At 34.1% G+C, this 12,978-nt stretch overlaps 1 pseudogene; it reads right to left on the bottom strand.

Moving 5' to 3' along the window:
- Window positions 1-6,461: 6,461 nt before the first annotated feature.
- On the bottom strand, window positions 6,462-9,851 carry LOC18044977 (annotated as a pseudogene).
- Window positions 9,852-12,978: the final 3,127 nt, after the last annotated feature.

Below are 12,978 nucleotides of genomic sequence, written 5' to 3'. Positions count from 1 at the left end.
ACCAGCGGGTTTATGTGAGACAGGCATCTGTCCCATTTGCCTGTCTCACCAAAATATGTGCGACAGGCAGTGGGACAGGCGCATGTCGCACATAAACCCACTGGTTTTATGTGAGACAGGCGCCTATCCCACTGCCTGTCTCACTTGTTCCCACTGGTTTTATATGAGATAGGCATCTGTCCCACTGCATGTCTTACTAAATTTCAGCTATTTTCCGAAAGTCATAACTTGCGCTACATGTGTTCGTTTTAGGCGTATAATATATCGTTTCGAAGCTTACGATGAGACGAATCAAATCCAAAATCATATACTTCATTTCATACATATAAATGTACTACATATTCACTTTACTATGTTTTATAGCGTGTAATCTTATATCTTTTGTTTTTTTTGTAATTTTTAGGTTTAATGGATTCTGTTGTACTTCAATTATGTTACGACGGTTGGTGGGAGACGTTAGCAGATGGCCATACGGAGTACGTGAATGCAAAAAATACAGCATTTTTAGTATAGAAAGATTGTACATTTGAGCAATTTCTGGCAAGGGTGTATGACGTTTTACAGATAAATCCTAATGAATATAGTTATTCCACCCCCTAGAGATTTGAAAAAAAAAGTCAATATAAATTAATTGAAAAAAAGTCAATATAAATTAATTCATCAAGTATTGCCATATCTTATTGCATGTATAAAACAGTTCTGTGTGTTTGTTACGCAGATTCAAAGACCAAAGAAATAGAAATATCTATAAATTCATGGCTCTATGGATTAAGCTGAAAATTAGGCTTAAAAAAATAGTCGAATCAACTTGACGTGAAATTGACTGCAGATTTAGCTTGAAAATTTGCTTGAAAAAAAAAATAGAGGAATCAACATGACTACGGATTAGGCCTTAAATTTGGCTTTGAGAGACAGAGGAGTCAGCATGACATAAAATTGAAACTTAAGCAAAGGTCAGGCTGAAATGAAACGAAACTGGCTTCAAGCACGATTGTAAATTTCATTCTTTATTCAAAATCTCTTCTAGTAAGCAAACTTCATTCTTTATTTAAAATATCCCCATGTAATTCACAGTTTGAGATGTTGATATACAGTCGGCTTATAATCAACTTAGGAACACTCATAATACAAGTTTTCTCAATGAACAAAGCTACAATATTAAGTTTATTCAAATATTATTAGTAAAGAAGCGATCAATCTTGATCACTTTGCAACATTTGAACTCGTTCTGCAGATTCTTTTGTACAGACAGATACAAATTTGCCTCTTCTAAAGGGCATAGATTATCGATAGATAGAAAATGGAAAGAGAAAAAAGAAAAAAAACAGCAAAAGAGAAAAAAAAATCACTCTTCAGCGGACCAAAGGCTGTGACTTTACTTGTCACCAAGCACCCTTTTCTTAAATTTCAGTCTTGTTGGCGTACTATCCACAGGGTGAAGCTCAACCACCTTTCCTCTCCGAAAATTTAGCTTTTGGCCTAGAGACTGCTCATCTTTCAAAGTACTTGTTCCATCCTTTCTACGCCTATTCTTGCACTCCATTTCCAAATCTGATATTTGGTTTTCGGCATCAGTTTCACTAACTACAGAAGAGGTTTTACTATGTGCAGACATTGATGCCAATGAAGATGAATATGAATGAGTAATATGGATTCCAGGTTGAGTAGCACTCAAGCTATTATTCTTAGGAGATGGAGGCCAGGATAAGTGTGATTGAGTGGAAGGAGTTCTGTTTTCAGTACATGTAGAGTTTTTCTTTTCAGGGAATAGGGGTAGTTCAGCCAGATGCGTGCGGATGGGCTTGTCGCACGCGAAACGAGCGCGGCAGGCGCATCCCACGCTCGCTAGGCCGCGCTTGTCGCATGTGAGATGCGCGCGTTTCGCGTGCGACAGGCGAGGCCTCACGCACGCGTTTCACGTGCGACAGGCCAGGCCTCGTGTGAGCGTTTCGCGTACACCACAGCCTTCCCTTCCCTTTCCCTTTCCCTTCTCTTTCACTTCCCTTCCATTTCTCTTCCTTTCCCTTTCCCACATGCATCTCACCCACCATTAAACACCAACAACAGCCCAAATACTCAATCCATCACCAATGCAACCAACACAACACAACAACAACAACAACAACAACAACAAAACACAATAATGTTGGGTTTTCAATAACTCACCTAGGGTTTCCAATTTTTGTCTTTGATTTAGGAGATTTTCGAAGATTTTCAAGGTGATTTAGCTTGTTTCAACCACCGACAACTTCCTCCACTGCCAATCTACGCCGCCGACGATGTATACGGAATTTCGGTGATGAGATTTTGGTGAGAGGGGGAGGAGTTAGGCTTGAGAGAAACGTGAGAATGATGAGGGTAATTTCATCCTCAATTTTAGGATTTGGCTAATGTTGATAGAAAAAATGTTGGGGGGTTAAAGTTGAAAAAAGCCTAAATTTTGTGGTTATTGTTGTAAATTTTCCAAGTAATTTGGTATTTTCATGTGATCATTGACTTATTTTTTTTTTCATTTTTAAATAAAGTGCCGGCCGTGAATAATTTTATTCACAGTTGGGTCTTTATGAAATTTCTATGTTTCTTTTTCTTCTTTTAAATAGAAAACAGCCAAGTCGATTCCGCTTGGATGATATGTAAACAGTCAAATATTGAGCAAAAAATAAAATAAATAGAAAAACAACTCCATAAGTCTTTTAATACAAAACGAGAGATATGAGTGACATTTTTGTGTGAAGGATGGGATAATTCTACCATACAATTTGTGTATATGCTCCCTACTTCAAAAAATAATAATAATTTTTAAAAAACTGCACATTAATTTTTAAAGTAAAAAAAAATTAACAATTAATAATTATATCCTTTTCTTTACATGATTTTTTTTTTTTGGCCATTTTTAACATAAGAATGAGGTTATAGTTTAATGACTTCAAATAACTTTATTCTTAATATAATTTAACTGACAACTTTATTCTTATAATATAAAATGATTTGTCTAATCATATACTTCTGTGCCATAAATTTAAACAATTAATGAAGATTTTAAGTGGTTAATTATCAAATTTCTTCTTTACTTAAAATAGTAAAAAATTATATGTGGTTTTCATAATTAGTTTTTTTGAAGTGGGGGAGAGTTTACACAATTTGAGAGGTAATTGCGTAAATTAGTTCCTCGGTCATCAATAAAATAAAAACAATAAAAATCCCTTTCAGAAGGGCCTCAAGGAAAGAGTTATCTAACACATCAGTGACATAAATTCTAATTGGCTACACAGGCACCTCCCTTTTGCTAACCCTTTCACACTTTTTAACACTAGAATACACAAATTTCTTGTCAGATTCGTGAAATTTATTTAGATTATTTAGTGCTATTTTTTTCCACCAAAAGAATTCCAAAAACTGAAAGTTGGATTATTGTTGATTTCCAGTTGAAGTAACATCAAAGCTGCGAAACAGCTTTATGTACAAAATTGATGTAAATGAACTCGCGCAAGGATAACGTTAGAATTAGTGTTCGATGAATTGACTCAAAGAACCAGTTCAACAGCAGCACCGGCATTCAACATTCCACCTGTGAAGGTGACTTAGCAAGTTTATTTGATGAAAAAGTTACAGCTCTTAAGTTTTACTGAGATTATTTGATGAAAAAATTGGACACACCTTGTATATAAACATTAATAGTGAAGAATGAAATATTATGCTGTGAAAAAGCGTTTCATACTTCTTTAGTTAGTATTCTTCATGGCTCTCTGTTTTTAACTTGAGCAAGTTTTCACTTTTCAGCTTTCCAAAACAATGGAACCTGCCGAAAAGACGCCTGGAAATGATTATGCTAATATTCAAGCAAGAAACATAGCATCACTCAGAAATCAAATTAAAGCACAAACTCACAAGCTTCCAGCTCTGTCAATGACGCACAGCAAACCTTAAGCACTTTCGATAGTTCTGCTTGGTACTAAATGGAGAAGAATGTTGGAGAAAAATCAGTTTTTTAAATTTTTATAAAAATTTTTAGGACCGATCTCATATAATATATAGGAATTCGTAATCTAAAAAATCATACTTAGACAATCCGATATGGCTTTTTCGCTGAGTTAATCTAGACTCCCAAATCATGATCTGTCACCACCATGCCTGTTAGATCACAATCCGTCACCAATAATCTTTCAGGTTATGACTCAGGTTTGATCTGCACTTGACGTGTGGGCACCTTTATCACCACTAAAAGCAACTAGCACGAGAAAATTTTTTCTTTCAAAATTAGAGAGAAAATTTTTTTTTCTCTGATTTGTATAATGTGGCTTCTCGCTTCTTTTGGAAGAAAATAAGCCGTTTTATATCTCTATCTAGTGGAAACCCTAGGCTCCATATTTTTATATTTTTTAATTCTATTAAATCAAATTTGATTTAAATTAAAAAATAATAAAACCAAAAGTAACGATACTTCTTCTTGTCATAGAGGCCCACCTTGTAAAATAATATAGGACCCCTTAAACACAAGCACATTATATGAAGTCTCCCACTAAATAATATATTTGGGCTTTTAATCCAACTAGCTAGTTATCTTGCTTATTAATCCAGTGGTGGCGCAGTTAATTAAATGATCTAACTCGGGGATCATATGGGTACATACAATAGTGGCTACAATAATTAGGGCTATAATTAAAATAGTCCAATTATTTAATTTCAAATCTACTCCACTAAAATATTGTAATTGACCTCCATAATTGTATGTTATCCAGGATAGTGTTCTCAAATAATAATTCGTTGCATGCCACATTGATTTATTTACTGCACAATCCTTTGTACCACATCATTAATTAAATTGATATTTCAATTGTCCAATCAATTTAATTACATCTTGTTCCTTGATATTTATTGGTTTTCTCTAATGATCATTTTCAACATACTAAATATGTTGACACACTCTGGCCAGAGAATTCTATGATCAAGTGCCGAAAACCCATCAAGAGATGTGTTGTACAAATTTTATATTGTTAATTTATAACTCTAATACTCATAATTGCTCCCACCAAGATACCGGGTAATCTTGACTACAAGAGTGTGTCGTGCTCATTGGTAACTCAAATGGAATAATAATTACAATCATGAAATTATAACTAACTCAAGATTAAGATTACAATAAAATCAATGCCTATGAGATTTAATAAGTCTGACAGTTATTACAAAGTTAATTAAATATCATATGTGATCATGTTCAATGTAGTCGCACTACATAAATAAATTCGTTCATGATTAAAACAAATCATTCAATGAATTTATTACAGTCTATAGCTAAATAAAGTACCCAACTTTATTTATCAACCGCAAACTTAATTTAATTAATCATAAGATAACTTGTATTTATGTTTTCTGAGAATCCACATGAATTACATAAATACATATAATATTATTAAATGAGAATTACTCAAAATATTAATGAAATTAAGATACTTGAATAAAATACCTCATTTATTTTATTAATCAGAAAAATTATTTATTACAATTAAATAAACACATATATTTTTAAAGAGCATATTTTCCCAACAAATAAAGTAACAGAGTGTTATCTACGACAAAAGAGATCCCACCAATTATTTTGATTACACCTTTGTTTAAAATGTTTTTCTCAATTTCTATTAAAACATATTTCAGAGTTGGTGATGGAAGGGCGCCCCTTAGTACTTGTAGTCTTCATACAGTGTGCTCTCTGATTTGTTGCTTCTTTTGCTGATTCATCTGATTTATTGTTTCTCGTAATTGAGCGAATCGTTTGTGTAAAATTGTTTATACATGCTGATTCTTCCCATGAACAAATGAGCTTCCTTCATCACCAAATATATCAATTTTAATTCTGGCCCACGTTATGACAAATCCAAGATAAGTTAGCGGAAACTTTAACTATCTTCTTGGAAGCTCATATATATATCGGCCACTCTAAGTGCCATCAAGCTCGTACTTCTTTTAATTTTGGACCGTATGATCGAACCTCAAGCAATATGGGTATTGCTAGTACAGTTAGAAAGACAGTGAAGTTGATCGAGTCATTATATCAACATTAATCCCAGGTGCTTATAACAAAATATTCCTAAATAATAGCCCATATTCATTTCAATACAGCTCCAACTAGACATGATCCTTTTTCTACCCTTGAGCTTTACCATTTTTTTATACTATAAAAGATAACACATGCAAGCTGGATGATCATAGTCATTCTTAAACAAATCAAATACAACAAACATCAGTATAAAAATCCGAAATCTTTTATTTGAGACAGGTTGAATACGTAAAACTCAAATCCGGCAATGCCTAGAAAATACTCTCTTCCGATCACGTGACCATCTTCTTTCTCCAAGATCGATCAAATTTTATTTCTTCTCCTTGATGAAGTTTTTAACTGTCTTGCCCAGAGATTAGTAAAAAAGTAAAAACATAAAAATAAAGCACTAGCATAACACAAAAATCTACCTCACCGGTAAAACCTGAAGGATGGTCTGTATCATTTGATTACCTTTTTGCTTGTTGGACACAGTTTTGGGTCCAAGAAGGATGCTCTTGATTGATTGTAATTCGTGGACAACAATGGTCATGTTCATTCGATCTTGCGGCGATTCCATTGAACAAGCAACTCCGATTCTTACCACAGAAATGAGACATTCCATGATGTTGTTGATTCTTGCTTGCCTCTGCCTCTGATTGCTGGTAATAGTCAAATCTTCATCATCAGCTAGAAGTGTTGAATCCACAATATCCATCACATGATCAGGTAAGACAGTTCTCGCAAAGTTATGTAGATTCATGTTTCCCTCAAACATGATATCTGATGGCCTTTTTCTTGTCATCAATTCTAATAGTAGTATCCCATAACTATAAACATCTCCATTTATTGACACTTCACTTCCTAGGCCATACTCTGCTATTCGAAAAGATTACATGAAAGAATATAAGGTTTTACAAAATAAATTAAGGCAAATGTAAAAATGTTAGAAAAGTTTGTTTGTAAAGTTACAGCACATGCATCATTGGAGGAAACCAATTTTTGTGTTACTTTAGAGGTCATAGAATGATAAATAGAAAAGATAATACCTGGTGCAATATAACCAATAGTTCCTTTGACACCGATGGAGCTTGTTTGCAAATGAGCGGGTGGAAGGAGTTTTGCTAAACCAAAATCAGCTACATGTGCAGTCATCTCATGATCAAGAAGAACGTTGCTGGGCTTTAGGTCACAATGTGCAGTTGCAGGTTGACAATCATGGTGCAAATATTTTAATGCACAAGCTACATCAATGGCGATGTTTATTCTTTGAAGAAAATTTAAACGCTTTGGTGCCTCGACAGTTTTATCTGCTCCACTAACAGGATGCAACCACTCCTCTAGGCTTCCATTATGCATGAACTCATACACAAGGGCCTTGGAAGTCATCACCTTTATAATCTACTCCTGAGCATACAGTAAGTATCTTGACAAGATTCCTATGCCTAATGTTCCTCAATGCGCTACATTCAGCTATGAAACTCTTGGAAGCTCCATGATGAAGAAGATTAAGAACTTTCACAGCAATAATTGTTTTACCTTCATCAAGAATTCCTTTATAAACAGACCCAAAGCTGCCCATGCCAATCTGATTTGCTGAGGAGAACCCATCAGTAGCATTGTAAAGGTTTTGGTACGATAAATGTCGTAGTGAATTTATCGAACTATTTGGCTTTTTTTTATCTTTTCTTTTCCTTACCCAACAAAGAAACAGAAAAGATACAGACAAAAGAATTCCTACAAGCACAGAAATAATAGCTGCTGCTAATTTCACTGCAATGGTCAATCTTTTATGTTTAGATTTCTCTGAACCACATATTGGCAATTGAAATTCAGGTATGCCACCACATAGTTTACTATTTCCAAAAACTGAAATAGCACTAGCATTCTTAAAAACTCCTTCAGTTGGTATCACACCCTCAAGGTCATTATAAGACAGATTCAAATTCTGCACCAATTGTAATTCTACCAAAAATTTAGGAATTTCACCTGAAATATTGTTTTGAGACAATTCCAAGACTCTAAGACCCCGTAAAGAACTCAAAGATAAAGGAATAGGACCTTGGAATAAGTTGCCTCCCAGTTTGAATTGTTCCAATTTTATACAACTACCAAGAGTACTAGGTATCTCACCTTCCAACATATTCCTAGAAATAAATAATATTTCTAAATTTATCAGTTTTCCAACTTCAGTAGGAAGGGAACCAACCAGTTGGTTTCTGGACAAATCAAGACCAACTGATAAGGATGTGAGATCCATCAATTGGGGAGGTATGGTGCCACTAAGATTGTTATAAGAAAGATTAATTGTTGTCAAACTCTGACACTGGCCTAAGCTCGAAGGGATGCTACCCTGAAGAAAATTCTCAAACAAATATAATTGTAACAACTTTTTCAAATTTCCGATAGAGGGTGGAATGTTTCCTGATAATCTGTTTGCATTTAAAGCCAATGTCACTAGATTTTGGAGCTCTCCTATAGCAGGGGAGATGGTACCTGATAATTGGTTGTCCCACATGTGCAGAGTCTGCAAGTTGATAAACTTTCCGATCCCAGCTGGAATGCTTCCAAATATTTTATTGCTGTTAAGGATCAACGTTTCAAGAGTTATTGATAAGTTGCAAATGCATCCAGGTAGTAACCCTCCAAAATTGTTATTATTTATATCCAAATGCTTTAGACTAGTTGCATTAGTCAAAGAACAGAGGAAGTTTAAATCATGGTGTCCCCCACTTCCAAGACTGTTGGTTGCAATTCTGAACACAGTAAGCCTTTGTAGCTTTTCCAAAGAAGGCACTTCCCCAGTTAGGTTATTGCTCGTGACTTGAAATACTTCCAACTTCGAGGCATTGAACATAGAAGATGGAATAACTCCAGTAATTTGGTTGAAACCAAGGCTTAAAAATAGGAGATTTGGGAGAGTAAAACCAAAGTCCAAGGGAATACCCCCTTGAACTCTGTTCACTCCTACATCGAAAGCTACGAGTGAGGAGATATTGAAGATTGAGGAAGGTAGAGTACCAGACAACCTATTTTCAGCCAATGACAGCTCCTCAAGATTCTTCAACGAGCCAACAGAATCTGGAATACTCCCATCCAATTTATTATCACCCAGGAACAGTTTCTGAATGCATGATAAGTTTCCCAAAGAAGAAGGTATACTTCCTGTTAGATTGTTTGAATCTAAATGGAGAACTTCAATCTTTGGCAAGGAGCTAAGTTCTGAAGGAATTTTCCCCACCAAAAGATTATGAGATAGGTAGATTTCAACAAGATTTGAGCAACGGGACATATTGGAAGGAATTCCCCCACCAATTGAGTTGTTGTGAAGAGCTAGTACTTGTAATCTTCGCAAACAACCAATTTCTGAAGGAATTTCATGGGTGAAGCCATTGTTTTGGAGTTTTAGAACTTTGAGAAAGCTCAAATTTCCAATGTGAGGTGATATTGAGCCTGCAAGGTTAAGGGACTTCAAGTTCAAGATTATGACTCTCTGTTGGTGCCTACGACTACACGTCACACCATGCCATTTGCAAAAGTGGATGGATTCATTCCACGAGGCTAAAACATCAAGAGGGTCATGAGTGATCTTGGACTTGAATTCAAGCAAGGCTACTCGGTCTGTTTCATTCCCAAGGAATTCAGGGACATGAAATCCATTGCAGAATAGAAGGACAGAATGCAAAAGAAGAAAAGAAAAACACACTCTTATGCACATGTTGGGTGGAAAAAAGTTTTGAATAGGTAAAAGCCTTTTATCTCTCAATAGGAGTTGGTTTTGAGGTCTGTACTCCGAAGGCAGTCCGGCCACTGCCATATATATTATCACTGATTACGCTTCTAAGTTCTAACAGTGCAATCGGTAGGAATTTAAAATAATAATTTAATAATCACGCGTGTTAATGAATTTTATTATATTGCATGAGTCAAAAAATGTGGGAGTGAGACTAACTTTAATTTGTTATTCTAATTGCAAATAAATAATAATGTTATAATCACGTTAGCGCACCCGATTATCCGAACTATTTTAATTAATACTATGGTTACGTGTGAATAGATACAAGTCAGCCAACACTTGTGTAAAAAGAAAAAGTGGGAGTGGGACTATTTGACTTTGATTTATCACTCTTATTGTGAATAAATAATAATGTAATTAATCACGTTAGTGCGCCCAAATATCTGAAGTCTTTTCAATTAATCTTATTTTACATGTGAAAAGATGCAACTTAGCCAACGTTTATGTTATAAAAAAGTGGGAGTGGGACTATATAACTTTAATTTGTTATTCGTATTGTGAATAAATAACAATGTAACAATCATGTTAGTGCGAGCGCCCAATTATCTGGACAATTTTTAATTATTGTTATGGTTACACGTGAAAACTGAAAAGATGCAAGTTAGCCAATATTCCAAGAATGAAATGTTATTCGAGTTCCCCTTAAAGCAGACTTTTCCTTTGAAGGATATGCCCACCAAGGTCCAAAATTTTATCGCCGTGAAGCTGTTTTTATCTCAGTGTTGATTAATCTTAAAATTTAGGGGTGGCAGCAATATCCGCAGGATCTTGGACCCAGAGACTCCTGCTAATTCAAAGCTGTAAAGCTTGAAAATGAAATCAGGTCTATTTGGGGAATGAGCTCGACGCCCAAAAAATTTTTGGGTTTGGGTTCGGAAATTTTATGGGTCACTGAACTCAACCCTAAATAAATTTTAAAAATTAAAAATTATTAATTTAAGATTTTTCATTATTTCAAAAGTGAAAATATTAAATATATAATCAAATTAATTTAATTTTATAAAATTACTAAAATATAAATTCCTAATTTCGCTCATCTTTTATTTTGATTCTTGGAACATGTGAATGTAATTTGAATGGCATACATGAATAGAAATATTTTTTAACATGCTTCCATCGTTTTTAATTAATTTCTTTTAGTCATGATTTCCAAGTTAAGAATCAATCAATAGAATTTATGCCTTTATACAAATTATTTTATACAATTTGACAAAACGTGATAGTATAATTAGATAACTAAAATTTTATTAAAAAAGTTTTAGGCCAAATCAAGATACCACCTTAGCAATAAAATTTTATACTTAATCCCAACAATCAAGCCATTGAATGGACATTTTTTAATGATCCTGCATATGTTGAACGTCCCTCGTCTTTTTGAGTTCTGTATATCGAATCTTGATCTTACTTTATAAATTTAATTATGATATTTAAAATAAATTAATAAACCAAAAGAGTGTGTGTGTGTGTGTGTGTAAATTGTTTAATAAATGGGGATCGAATTCCTGTTTTAATTCCCGTCCCATTTGGAGATTTTCGCTTCGGAGATTTTCGGAGATATACCCGAACTTTTCCCAAATAAAATTTTTGGGTATTTGGGCAAGTTTGGGGATTGCTTTTAGTTTGGTTTGAGTTCGGGGATCATGATCCGCGCCCTGAACCCGCCCCATTATCATCCCTATTAAAAACAGTGAGTTGTATGATACTATGGTCACAATAGTTCTTTTCTTCTTTTTTATATTACATGTATGTGTTAAAATATACAAGTACATAAATATGGGTGTTGATTTTCTAATTTGTCAACATGTACATGTTTTTTAACAATCATCAAGTATTACCAAAAGGATTAAGATTCTCTCCTAATTTGAGCTCTCTTGAACTTTCAAAATTATTTATCATGTGTCTTTTGGCAGCAATAAATAGATAAGATATAACCATTTTTAACTATTTTATTTATTAACTATTAATCATCACACTTGTAGTACAAGATCATAAAATGAAAGAATCCCAACCTTACCAAAAACCCTTTCAAAAGTATGTGTAACAAGTATTGACATGCAAGCATAATAATTACGGAGTACATGTAAAAATGCAATGATGACATGCAATGATGACTTTTGAAATGCAATAGACATAATGATAACTACCACCAACCCCACCAAACAACTACTATCCTACTTCATTTATTTTTCTCCCACCAGACAACTGCTATCCTCCTTAATTTATTTTCCTCCTAACAGACAACTACTATCCTCCTTCATTTATTTTCCTCCCAGCAGACAACTATTACATTCCTTCATTTATTTTCCTTTGACTTTCTCTTATAATTGTTACGATAGCTTGTATATTTATATTATTGTAAAATAGACGATAATTGATGAATAAAACTTATTTTTCTTGCCTTTAGCTTTTTAATATGGTATCAAAGTAGATGCTCTAAATTGTATTTCCTCACTTCTTTCATTTTTTATTCTTCATGGTTGATTCCACTAGTAATACATCAAATATGGATACTTCAATTCCTAATCCTTTCTCAATGTCACCTCCACTCAATGGAGATAATTATAACACTTGGTATAGGGCACTATGTATGGCATTGAGGGCAAAAAATAAATTGGGTTTTGTTGTTAGGACAATTCCAGCTCCTCCTTCCACTTTTTCAAATCATGAACAGTCGGTTTGAGCCAATGACATGGTTACTTCATGGCATATTCGTTCAATGGTTCTAGAACTTGCATCAAGCATCATCTATTTAGACACAACACAAGCAATTTGGATGGACTTGGAGGAACATTTTTCCCAACCCAATAGCACAAATATATATGAGGTAAAAAAAGACAATTTCATGTTGTAAACAAAGAGATCTTTCCATCACTACTTATTATACTCATTTAAAGATTTTATGGGATGAATTGGCATCATATATAACCATTCCAAGTTGTTCATGTAGAGCTGCTAAGACAGTGAAACATTTATTACAACAAGATCGTGGAATGCAATTTTTGTAAGATCTCAATTATAGCTACTTAGCCATTCGGAGTCAAATTTTGTTAAATGAGCCATTACAAAAAATGAATAAAATTTATTCATTATTATTGCAAGAAGAGAGACAACGACTAATCTCTGTTTCGACATCTACCTCAAATAAAGG

The sequence above is a fragment of the Citrus clementina genome, unplaced genomic scaffold (assembly GCF_000493195.1).
Source record: "Citrus clementina cultivar Clemenules unplaced genomic scaffold, Citrus_clementina_v1.0 scaffold_4, whole genome shotgun sequence".
Classification (NCBI taxonomy): Eukaryota; Viridiplantae; Streptophyta; class Magnoliopsida; order Sapindales; family Rutaceae; genus Citrus; species Citrus x clementina.
This window is presented reverse-complemented; position numbering and strand designations above follow the sequence as displayed.